The sequence below is a fragment of the Micromys minutus genome (assembly GCF_963924665.1).
Source record: "Micromys minutus genome assembly, chromosome: 22".
In the NCBI taxonomy this organism is placed as follows: Eukaryota; Metazoa; Chordata; class Mammalia; order Rodentia; family Muridae; genus Micromys; species Micromys minutus.
The window spans coordinates 43,418,860-43,432,103 of record NC_137957.1 but is presented as its reverse complement, the minus strand read 5'-3'; the positions used below and the strand labels follow the sequence as shown (position 1 = coordinate 43,432,103).

Below are 13,244 nucleotides of genomic sequence, written 5' to 3'. Positions count from 1 at the left end.
TCCCATATGAACCAAACTCGGAATATCAAGTTACACTAAGACTAAGTACATACACTCATATCAAGGTTGGATGTAGCAACTCAGTAGGAGGAAAGGGGTCCCAAGAGCCAGGAAAATAGTTTGATTCAAGCCCTACTCCTGCTGTTAGAAATCCCATGAGAAAACTAAGCCACACAACTGTCACATATGTGCAGAGGGCTTATGTCAGACCTATATAGGCTCAATGTTCTTTTTGGTTCAGTCTTTGTGAGCTCCTATGGACCCAGAGTTGTTGATTCCCTGTGTTTTCTTGTACTGTCTTTGATCCCTCTGGCTCCTATAATTCTTGTCTTCTCTCCTCCACAAGATTTCCCAAGCTCTGTCCATGTTTAGCTGTGGGTCTCTGCCTCATTTCCCTCAGTCGCTGGATGAAGCCTCTCTGATGACAATTGGTCTAGGCACCAATCTATAAGTATAGCAGAATATCATTAGGAATCATTTCATTGACTTTTTTGCCCAGTTATGTTTGGTTCTATTCCAGGTCTCCAGGATATCCAGCCTCTGGTTCCTAGACCTTCAGACAGTATCAGAGGTAGGCTCCCTCTCATTGCATGGGTCTCAAGCTGGGCTAGTTATTTGCTGGCCACCCCCACAATTTCTACCTCTTCTAGGCAGGGCAGATTGTAGGTCAAATGATTTGAGGTTTGGTTGGTACCCTAATTCCTTCACTGGAAGTCTTGCTTGATTACAGGAGATGGCTGGTTCAGGCTTTGTGTCCCTATTATTAGGAGTCTTAGCTAGGGTCACACTCATAGATTCCTGGAAATTTCCACGGAACTAGGTTTCTAGCTCATTCCCAACATGTCCCCACCCCACCAATTCCAGTGGTCTCTCCCAGTATTCTCTCCTTCCATCTACCCCCACATGAATGTTCCTGCTTTCAGTATGTCCATGATGTGATATCTGTTATTTTTCTCCTTACCAGGAAGATTCCTGTGTCTCCCTCTTGAGCCTTCCTTGTTACTTAGCTTTTCTTGGTCTGTGAATTGAAGCACGGTTATTCTTTACAGCTAATATCTGCTTATAAGTGAGTACATACCATTTTTGTTTTACTGGGTCTGGGTTAACTCACTCAGGATGATTTTTTTCCTATTTCTAAACATTTATTTGCAAATTTTATGGTATTTTTAACAGCCAAACAATACCCCATTGTGTCAGTCTTCCACATTTTTTATAATTTTTAAATTCACATTACATCCTAATTGCAGACTCCCTTCCTTCCTTCCTTCCCTCCTTCCAGTCTTGCCCTAACAAATCCCTCCCCCTAATACCCTCCTCCCTTCTCTGAGGAGAAGATAAAAACCCTCCCTTGGATACCACTCCACCCTGGGACATCTAGTCCCAACAGGGGACCTCCTTTTCGACTGATACTCAACCAGGCAGTCCAAGTACGGAAGGGGATCCAATGGCAGGCAACAGAGTCAGAAACAGCCCTCTCTGCAATTGTTAGTGGATCCACATGAAAAACAAGCTGTACATCTGCTACAAATGTGGGGGAGGGGTGTCTAATACTCACTACTTCCAAAGCAGGGGACTCTCACAAGATCTAAGCTAGTATCTCTATCACATTTCATAACTTAATTGAAACTTTGCTTTAAAAACTGGCTGGCCTCTGGTATTCTACTATAGCAAAAAAGAGAAAAAAAGAAAACATGGATAAATCACCTATCTAGTCCCTTACTCCTCGTAGGTCCAACTCTCTATATACAGCCTCATGCTTATGGTATTGAGTGAATAGACACAAAGCAAAGCAGAATAAGTTCATAGGAAAGACCTTAGAACCAAGAATTACCCAGCCACAAAGATAAGCAGTATCTGGTCTTAAAAGTGTGTGCCAAAACTAATAATCTGCTAACATTTAATTGAGAAACCTAGGCTTGGGTTGACAAGATGGCTCAGTGGATAAAAGCCTTTTTACCACAAGCCTGACACCTGAATTTAATCCTCAGGTGGAAGGAAAGAATTTACTCCAAAAAGTTGTCTCTGTACTTTATATGTTCACCATAGCACTAGTGTGTGTGTGTGTGTGTGTGTGTGTGTGGGTTTGTGTGTGTGTGTGTGTGTGTGTGTGTGTGTGTGTGTGTGTGTGTGTGTGTAATTTTTAAATTATAAACAAAATTTCAAGATTAGGCCAATAAATATTACCTATAGCATTCATTACCTTTTTTTGTTGCTTCCACAGAATATCTGACAAAAGCAAATGAAGGAATTAAGAATTTATTTTGGTCCTCTGCTCAGCCAGCCCAAGATAGTGGTGCAGAAGTCGGGAGCCCAGCTGTCCATGACCCTGAAGGTGCAGGAGTACCTGACCCTCAAGGTGCCCTATGAGACACTGAATAAATGCTTCCATGATGCTCAGAAAAACATCAACCAGGAGACCAGCCATGTCACCATGGTGATAACTGGGCTTAGGAAGACCTTGAGTAGTTGGCCAACTGTGGATTCTGGGTTCAACCTACTGGATGGTGTGATGGAGAAGTTGAGTGTCCTCAAGAGGAAGGTAGTAGAATCCATCCAGCCCGAGAATGAGAGCACCAAGCTCCGCAAACGTAGTAGGTCTGAGAACGTCAAGGAGTACAGCAGTGACCAGCCAGCAGCAGCCAGCATGTGGAAGCGGAAGTATATGGGCAGAATGATGGTGGAGCATCAGCTACGCTGTGGCTACTACATCACAGCTGTGAAGCTGGCTCACCAGAGTGGCACTGAGGACCTCATGAATATCGAGATGTTCCTGACAGCCAAAGAAGTAGAGAAGTCATCGGAGAGGCGTGAGACAGCCACCTCCCTTGCCTGGGTGCCATAATAACAAGTCCTGACTCAGGAAGATGAAGAGCTGCCTAGAGTTCAGCCTCAGGAGTCAAGAGTTCCTTGAACTTGTCCTGCAGAACAAGCCCTTGGATGCTGTGGGATATGCAAGAAAACACTTCAGTCAGGCTGAAGGGAGTCAGCTGGATGAGGTCTGCCAGGTCGTGGGCATGTTAGCCTTTTCTTCCCACCAGACACACATTATTTCCCCACACAAGAACATTCTGGACCCAGCCCGGTGGCGAATGCTGACCCAACACTATGACAATTATGGGTTGCACCAGCCGGGAAACAGCTCTGCCTTTACCTTCACCCTGCAGGCTTGGCTCTTAGCAATAAAGACAGCACAGAGCTACAAGGATGGCAGCTCCAAGAGCCCCGATGGCATCCCTGTGTGGAGCCACTCTCTGAACAAACCAGTGCAGCCATGTTTCACTGTGCCAACTCCTACCTGAATGAGAACAGCCCACCCATGATGCTGCCTAATGGTTATGTCTAGGACTACAATTGCCAGGATGATAGAGTTGTTTGCCCAAGAACTGAAGAAGTCTTCCACTTCTCCCAAGCTGAGAAAGAATACACCATGTAGGCCCTGCGTTGCCATGTGAACACCCTCAGCCAGAGGCTGTGGTAGGTGGGAGCCATGCCCTCCTGCCCTGACCCCTGACCCAGACCCCAGCCTGCTCTGGCATTTGTTTCTTGTGACCAAAGATCAGTGAGCAACGACCAATACTCTTAGAAGGAAGTGAGATTTAATGAGTCTGTGCTTGAGAACAGTGTTTGATTGGTAGGATTTTGTAACGTAAGTCAGCTTATGGCCTCTGCAAATTCTTGCACCTCTCAAAGGAAACATTCTCTACCGTGTCACCTGAACACCCAGGAAATCCAGAGCACCTCAGAAGTAGGGATTGGTTCATGAGTTATTTCCCCGTGTTTCTCCGTTTCCTTCCTTTTGCTAGTGAGGAGACTAAGGTGAGCACGAGACGCAGGCTGGTCCTTTGTCAACTCGTGTTGGTCACAGCCTGGACAGGGTGCTGACCATACCAGGTCGGCTGCAGTGATTTGTAACATGATGCCAAGGCCGTTCCTGACTTCACTGTCTAGCTGCTGCCAAAGCACCATGCACCACAGGCACCTGGGCTGCTACTTGAGGGGTTTCTGCCCGAATGGCCAGAGGGTCCGGGGCTGTGTCTGTGCACAGGTTCAATATCTCACCTTCCAGCACCTTCCAGCCTTATCTCCTGCTTTGAGAATGTATTTACATTCCTGTAAGGGAAGGCCGCTGGACTGAGATTCTCCAAAGGCTAGAGTGTACATGCTTTTCATTACAGAAACTGATAGTTCAGTTGAATAAGTACTGATGGGTTTTCAAAGCAAATGAACCATCGTAATTCCCACAACCACATTTTAGAGGTTTGTATCTAAAATAGCTTTCTGTTGAGAGAGAGAGAGAGAGAGAGAGAGAGAGAGAGAGAGAGAGAGAGAGAGAGAGAGAGAGAGAGATGTTGGTGAGGTTGGTTCATCATGGGAAGGGCAAGGACCCAAGGCAACTTTTCTCACTGTATCCACAGCCAGGAAGAGCCATGATGAAAACTGATCTGCTTTCTCTTAGTACTGGCCCATCGATGGGATGGTGCTTCCCACATCCAGGGCGGGTCTTCCCACCCAGATACCATAACTTAGAAGCTTCCTCGCCTTCAATTTATGATGGTGTCTTCTAGGTCAGCCTGGGGCCTGTGATAACAGTCAGGATCAACTATCACAGGCTCCTACCCAGCCACTGTGATTGGTCCAGAAGTGAGTACATGTCCTGAATTTTCTCAGTGGACTACAGAAATGCACCTCTCACTCTCTCTATCCTCTCCCTTACCTTACCCCTTCCCAGTCATTGGTTAGAAATAAGAAAGAAGAGTACCGTACGTCCTGCCAACAGACACTTTTAAAAATTCAAGAATATAACCTATATACTAAAGATAATACAGATAGGAAAACCCTGAACTTAGTAGCATTGTTGAACTTCAGGGTCAACTGACACTAAAGCCTTCATACTTACTGTATTAAACAATCAAAAAATATCAGTGTATTAGTTACTTCATGTTTCTGTTACCTGAAATACAGTAAATTGATTCATACATTTTTTTTTCATTCCTTAGTTCAATGAGCCCATGATTCTAGGCATGGCTCAGACTAGCTCCAGGTATTTTCCACAAGTCCCTAATCTAGGAGTTGATGGGAGATGGCAGTGCAGACTACATTTTTAACACACTTAAGATCACTTCTTTTCTGCCTTCCACTTGTGCCCGTTCCACATTTTCCTCTTCTTTCCAGACTGATCCCTGATGTATTCAGGGCAGGACAGAGGGCAGATCATTTATTTCACAGAGTTGACGACAGGTGTGTTTGTGACCCATTGCCCCTGCCTCCTGCCTCTTCTTATGGGTCCCTCCTCCCCACAGCTGCTTCTCCCCACTTCTGATACACTGGACATTAGGAAGCATCTCTTTCTATGGATCACTATCCATCAAACTTCCTCTACAGGACCAGAGATGAGAGCCAAGAGACAGCTGTGGCCACCACCTGTTTGACTGTTCAGGGTTGTTTTCCTAGACTCCCATGATGCATTTCGGGATGGAGTGGCATTGGAATGCTATTAGCGATGCCCACAGTTGTTAGGTACAGAGCTCTGCAGTGTCCTGGAGTCACAGAAGCTCGGCAGTGATGCAGACACTCTTGTAACCCCTGTTTTCCACATGAGGTAATGGGCCAAGGGAGGTGAAATAATTTGCCAAAGTCCACACAGCTGGAGAGTGAAGAAGCCCCTATTTCCTGGATCACAGAAAATAAAGGTAGAAAAGAATCAGGTCCTGTTGTTTATTTTGGTTTAATTAAATCAGTCTTTTCTAAAAGTTCCAATGAGAAACAATAGATATGAAAAAGGAGCCTGACCAAACAGTGTAAGAAAGAGAAGGTACTTACTTGGACTGGTTGCCCTGCCCCTCCCCCCCCCCCCCCCCCCGCTTGTTGTATCAAGCCCTGCATGGATTAGCAGTGCTAGAAAGTTCTGGAACATTTTTACAAAAAAAAAAAAAAAGGAAAAAAACATTCTTCAAATATGCCAAAAGAAATAAATTATTAATTTAAAAAATTTTCTCCTTTCGAGCCATCTCTTTCTCCTGCCTTTCTCTGCAAGGCAACATCTCTTGTCCTCTGCTTGGCTCCTGAATGTGGCTCCCTTCATTTACCCCAGGCCTTTTTACCTCTTCCCAGAGAATAGCATCTGCCCATTGCTGACCTCCACGTGGCCCTCACAACGCCGCCACTGAGGACAGTGCAGCTGCCTGCACCTTGTAAAGAGAAAAGAGTAGGAAAGAAAACCTGAAGAGCAGAGACTTCTGGAACAGCCCTTCCAGTCATTCTCCCAGCCCTGTTGGGCAACTGTCCTGTCCTCTGCCTGAGGTTTCACTATAAATCTAGAGTTCTGCCTCACGCTGAAATGTCAGGGTGAACTTTCAGCTGGACAGTTAAATAAACGCGCAAGGTCACTGGCAAGGACAGATGCTCACAAGGCTCTGTGATGGAACTTGCCAAGTGAAAAGAGCCCCCCCCCACTCCGTGTCAATTTGAGGTCCCACCCCTTGTTCTGCTTAATTCTGGCGGTTTAAATCTCAGTGTGGTTCTCTCAAAGAAACCCTAAAACAATAACCTTTCAGACAAAGCCTTTCTACTGCATCAAAGGTCCTCCCAAACATGGTACTGCAAGGTCCTGCCTGATACACGTCCAAGCCCATTTTACATCTCTTCACTGCATACCTCAACAGCCTCATTTTAGTACAGTGAGTGACAAGCTCTTCTTGAGAATGGATGGAACTTGGGCAGGGGGTTAGAGAACTGCTATGAGGCCCAATTCAATGGTTTCCATGACAAAGAAGCCATCCTGGCTAGAGCTCAGGGGGATGATATGAGAGAGCTAATGTAACCAGGAGGCTCTTCGAAGCAGCACTGGGTCCAGTATGGTTTTGAACTTGATAACTAAATTCTCTCCTTCCCAGCTAAGGTCTAAACACAAAACTCTAACATTGATTTTATTAAGTTTGCCCCTCCCCTCCTACAACCTCCACCTCGATGCCCTCTTGTTCCAGTCACTTTGAACATGAGCTTTTGTCCCAGTTTAGGCATCTGGGACTCTATCGTTAAAGCATATGCAGGCGGAAACTGATTGAGCATGAGAAAATGGATTATAGCAAAACTCTGTAATCTCAAGGGACCTTTGCTTGGTTCATTCATGGGTCTACCTGGTGGGCCTCAACCAGTTCGAGAGAGGAAAAACCGGGATTTGGTTATGAGTCCATCAGTAGAACCCTGAAGAATAGGATTGTTGGAAATTTTTCTTCTCTCCTCTTCTTTCCTGATAATTTATCATTTCATAAGACTTGAGGCATTTATTTATGTTATTTATTGGCCATATGCTGGGCCCTGGCAATGTTGTTGGCAATTCGTATGTATTAGTGATGTCCTTTCTGCCTGGGGTATTTGCTGGAGCAGTAAACACAAACTGTAATGAGAAAGGGAGACAGAATGGACGGTAAGTATGGCAGCTGCATGAATTATATATGGAAGAGTAGGGAAAATTCCATTGGGATCAAAGGAGGTTAGAACTAATGTGGCATCAGACTGGTGTTTCAAATTAAATATTTAGATAGGTCTCAGTGAGAAAATGATCAAGCTGAAGCACAGAGCCTTCATCCATGTCAGCTTGCGTGAGAGCAAGGTGTTCAGAGTGGCTGAGGTCAGGTGGAGTGGGAGAGAACAGAGGAGACAGAACACTGTGGCTACTGGCCGGCTGTTAACCAGAGGCATCTGGGATTTTTTATTTTTTTCTTTTTCATACCTATGTCTTTTCTGCTCCTTTATTTATATAGCCGTCTTCTCTAATCAGCTTATATGTTTTAGGTGAGCCCTGTGAAATTTCACCCTGTGGGTCTAGACTAGCCAGATCTGGGGAAATAGTGCCCTGGTCCTTGTAACTAGTCTCAAAGAAGACACTGGATTCATGTTCATCTTAAAATTCAGTCCTAAGGTGTCCGCCGAACCTGGCTGGGTTTGTCAAGTTGCCAGAGCATTGGCCTGAAGCTTCCAGCAATTCTATGGCAGCATGAAGCAGAATGTTGCTTAAGAATGAGGTCATCATAGAGAAACCCAGAGCCCAGGAAGGGAGGAAAAAAAGGTTCCTGCTGACAAACAAGGTGATAGAATTTGCATACCTGGATCTATTTCTACCTGAAGCTAGAATGCCTGGACTTTCAGATGATGTGTAGGTAGCTCTTCTTTTGAACTCAAATGACTCTGAGGTTCTCTTTCTGAATGGAATCAGTCCTGATCACAGCACTAAAGAATGCATATTAAGTTCTCAGTGGCCTTTCCTATTCAACCCAAAGAGTGAGAGCCCAAGGAGTCCATGTGAGTTACAGGGTAAGACTTAAAAGAAATTTGGACCATAATCCTGTTGTTGGGTTTCCACAACCATGACCATCAGATCCCAACTCAACTGTTCCATCTCATTTCAGAGTCTAGATGTTTTTATGCCTAAAAAACTTTTCCTGGCAAACACATAAATATTAAGATTAAAGGCTAAAATTTGGAAATGTAATAACTTTTGGGTCGATGCCCTTCTTGCTTCTGGTAGCCTAGATTGCTAGTTTCTAGCCCTTCTCCCCTAACGTTCTGAAGCACCAGGACGTGCTTTCCTTTTCCTGTAACTTGATTTCCCTATGCAAATGTATCATTGATTCCTTCTCCCCAATACTCACTGTACTCTTTTTGTGAACAAAACAATTTTATTTCCCTTGACTTTGGATTCAGCTATGCACTTTACCCCGGATGATGGATGTATGTAGAAATATCAGTGTGCTAGTACCAAACTTTGGCTTCAAGTGGCCTTGTACACCTGTGCTTAGTTAACACTATCAGAATACTCTGCCCCAGTTGCCTCGTGGATCTTTGGAGAAAAACCCTCTGCCTTATACCAACCTGCCCCAACTGGAGACAGATCTATTCACAATAGTCATCTGCCCTAGCTGAACAGACTACACTCAGTCTAGCAACAATAAACAATGTCCATGTCAAGAGTCAGGAATGTGGGGTCATTTGTTATACAGTTAACCAATATAGTGACTTTGTAGTAGCTGCTACCCACAGTAATCTTTCAGGGCCAGTGTCCTTGGATATGCACCCACCAACTGCCTTCCCCAGGCATTCTGAACACCTTGGAGTAAGATATTTAGACCTTGTGTATATGAGAGGAAAGACTTCTATTTTCTTGATTGTAGTATTTCTAGACAAAACAAATGTTGCCTAGTTTAACTAGAATTTCAAGTAAAAACTGAATGTTTTGGTATAAATATGCCCCCCAGCATTAGATCCAAACATTCGTCCCGAAATATTTATCCAGACTTTCTAACAATCTGCGATTACTAAATATGTTAATTTTATTCCTTTGGAACTCATTCTGATTTGGAGAAACCAAGACACCAACCACCAGTCACTTCAAGTTTTGGATCATCTATTTTATCACTGCATGTAAGGATTACTTTCAGTAAATGCTGAGACCACATTTTGGCCACAGAGACAGCCCTTTGTATAGTCTCTCTAAATTCCTAGGCACAGAGGTGAAGAATGGAAACGATGTGGAGCTGTTCACACTCCATATTCAGTTAACTGAATCCATTCCCTCCATTTTATACTTTAATATGAAAATATTTCTATTCTCAACACACTGGGGGTGAAACAGAGTTCAATACCAACAGCCATGGCGTCAGCTTGCACATGGTTGCTTATCACAGCTCAGTTCATAGAAGGACGGTATCTCACTGTCAAGATGATTAAAGTCTTCAACTCCAGAACCAAATGCCTGTCCAAGAAGCTTTCAGCTTTCTTTTTGATAAATGGGTATAAATCACTTTTCTTTAATGTTATTCCAAGTTGCATATATTACAATGGTGTTTCTGTGAAGCCTCAAGACCTTTTGAAGCTTTTCTTATCTTTCCCATATGCTTGCTAACAGCCGCAACAATGCTTTCTCTGCCCTCGGGTATATGCAGTCCTGCTCTAGCAAAGACTTGAGAATCTCTCTGGCCAGTAAAAGCCTTGGGTAGAAGAAACAAAAGGTTTCATGTAAACTCTTTGTCATAGGGCAGATGAACTGGTTTAGTAGTGAGGCATCTTGCTGTCAAGTCTCATGACTTGTGCTTGATCCCCGTAACTCACAGGTCAGGAGAGAATTAACTCTCACAAGTTGTCCTCTAACTTATACATATATACTATGGCACATGAATAACTACCCCACCCACTGACACATATATACACAAAGATAGATGGGTGGATGGATGGACGGACAGATGGACAGATGGATGGACAGACAGAAAGACAGTGTCACGGTTTGAATATGCTTGGCCTAGGAAGAGGTACTATTAAGAGGTGTGGTCTTGTTGTATCATTGTGGGTGTATCATTGTGGGTGTGGGCTTAAGACCCTCACCCTAGCTACCTGGTAGCTAGCATTCTGCTAGCAGCCTTCACATGAAAACGTCGAACTCTCAGTTCCTCCTGGACCATGCCTGCCTGGATGCTGCCATGTTCCCACCTTGATAATAATGGACTGAACCTCTGAACCTGTAAGCTAGCCCCCATTTAAGTATTGTCCTTATAAGAGTTCCCTTGGTCATGATATCTGTTCACAGCAGTAAAACCCTGACAGACAGACAGATAGATAACAGTTTACTGTAAATATAGCATACCAAGCAAGCTGTTTCAGACTCACTTTTAAGTCAACATCTCGTGAACAGCATTAAATATCAACGGATCCACGTGTGATACAGTTTGGATCTGCAGTGTCCCCAGAGCTCATCTGGTGATTGTTTGGCCAGAGGTGGGAGTTGTAAAAATAATTTGGTAGTGAAATGTTGCCCCAGTTTATGAGCCCCGTGGATGTGTTCGAATCTTTATGAGATGTTATAAATGATACAAACCTCAGGAGGTGAAGGAAGTTGCTTGCTGGAGTCATTGAGGGATATATCTTGGCCCTGGTCCCTTCTCCTCCAGCTCTTTTCCACAAGCATGAGCTAAGCAGCTATCCTTAGCTGTGTCCTCTGCCATGACTCCTGATTCATTGCAAGTCCAGAAACAACCGGACCACATGAGTGTAGGCCTCAGTCTCTGAAAACTTAAGACACAATAAGCATTTTCTCTCTTTTAAAATTAATTATTTTATTTACTTACATCCCAAATGTTGCCCCTCTCCTACTCCCCTCCCAGAATTCTTCACATCATTTCCCCTCCCCTTCCCTCTGAGAGGGTACCCTCCCCCTGTGCATCCTTCTTCTCTGAGGCATAAGTCTCTTCAGGATTAGGTGCATTTTTCTCTCACTAAGTCCAGATAAGGCACATGTGCCCTTGCTATATATATGCCAGTGACCAGCCTGTGTATGCTCTTTGGTTGGCCACTTAGTCTCTGGTTGTTCCCAGGGGTCCAGCTTAGTTGACATTGTTGTTCTTTCTATGGGGTTGTCATCCCCTTCAGTTCCTTCAGTCCTTCCCCTAACTCTTCCATAGGGGTCCCCGACCTCAGTCCAATGGTTGGCTGTGAGTATCTGCATCTGTCTTAGTCAGCCACTGGTAGAGCCTCTCAGAGGACAACCATGCTAGGTTCCTGCCTGTAAGTACAACATGGCATCAGTAACAGTGTCAGGTTTGGGGCTTGCACATCTCTTTTAAGTCTGTTGATCTCAGACATTTTTTCCTCACTAAGGGGAAGCAGACTTCTATGATATGCAAGTAGCTGTTGACCTTGACTAATGTTAGCATCACCTAGAAAAACATTTTAAAGAATACTGTTCCCTGGGGTCTTCCTCACTTATTCTGTCTCAATTGATGGAACATTAGCATCCTTAGGCCCTTGGGGGTCTACCGTGAAGGAAGCAAGAAAGACTGTCTACAAATGCAGGAGTCGGATGGGACAGACAAGGACTCTGATCATAGGAGGGGTTCCTTTATGACTTCTCTCAGCTTCAGCCCACACCATTAACAAAGCATGACAGCTTCTCAGCACGGTGTTCTTTTGTTCCTCATTGACTTCTCTATAGACAGCATAAATGCAAAGCATGGCTCAGAAAATCAAATTCAGAACATCAAAGCACCATTAGAGCTCTAAAAGTGTATATGTCTGTAATGCTCAATACAGCATAGAGCCCATGATCATCTGCTTCATTATACAGCACCCCACTTCAACAACCATGTCTTTTCCCAGCCTTGTTTCTTCTGGTTGTTGTGTTTTGTTTTTATTAGATATTTTAGAAGCAGTATCAGTTACTGGATCATGCACCTGAAGTTACACCAGAATTTTTCTCTAATACTCTAAAAAACATGCATCACCTTTAAGAAGGCTTACAGTTGGGCCCCGTACATCCCAAGTCCTCTGTAATTCCTCTTGGATATTTTTTTGCCATAATTGTAAAAGGGTAGTTGAATTAAATAGCGTCACTGTTCTTCGCTGTGGCACAGGTTATAAACTTAAGTGGAGTTTACCGGCAGCATCAAATGTTTCAGCCTTAAAAATAAAAGTAGGTTACAAGTTACATGTTTAGTTCTAGAAAATTTGTGCAATATATTCATAACGATGGCTGTGGTTGCCACAAAGTGCCTCGTTTACCTTTAAATACTGTTAATGTGTCATGCATGCAGATGGAAGGGGTGAATCTGTGCCCTAAACTGGGGGCTTTTACTCTAGTATTTGGCAGAGTGGCCTTCTATTGCCACTTCAAAAGTTCGATCTGTTCTCATATAGAATATATATACTAAAACAATCCAGTCTGTAAAACAGCCTTACCCTGATTCAGCCTCTTCAGATACTCTTGTGCTGTGCAGCAGTGGCTCTGTGTGTAAATGCTATGCACTGAGGATACACAAGTATGACGTGTACAGGATAATGCCTCATACCAATCAGATGTCCATTTGTTACTGTGTTTGCTAACCACCCTTTATCTCTTAGTGTTAGAAACTCCACTTAAAACTGATTAAAGTCTCATTCTTGTCAAAAAAAAACATGCAATTAATAAACATCATGTGACTAATCACTGCAGTCACTATTAAGTGCACAGTTTGGTGCCATCAAGTCTATTTGCACAGTGAGCATCACTGGTGTTAGTTCTTGCTTGTTTTCTATCGATGTGATAAATTCCATAAGCAAAATCAGCTTGTGGAGAAAAGAGCTTATTAAGCTCACCCACCTGATCATAGTTCATCACTGAGGGAGGCCAAGGCAGGAACTCAGGCAGAGCAGGATCCAGCAGCAAGAACTAAATCAGAGGTCATGGAGAACACTATTTACTGGCTTCCCCCATGGCTTAC

The 13,244-nt window shown here is 43.9% G+C and overlaps 1 pseudogene across 1 annotated transcript; it reads left to right on the top strand.

Annotated features, from left to right (window-relative positions):
* Nucleotides 1-2,299: 2,299 nt before the first annotated feature.
* LOC308435012 (E3 ubiquitin-protein transferase MAEA-like) lies at nucleotides 2,300-3,433 on the top strand (annotated as a pseudogene). Its single transcript has one exon. The product of its transcript is annotated as an E3 ubiquitin-protein transferase MAEA-like (transcript).
* The last annotated feature ends 9,811 nt before the right edge of the window (nucleotides 3,434-13,244 follow it).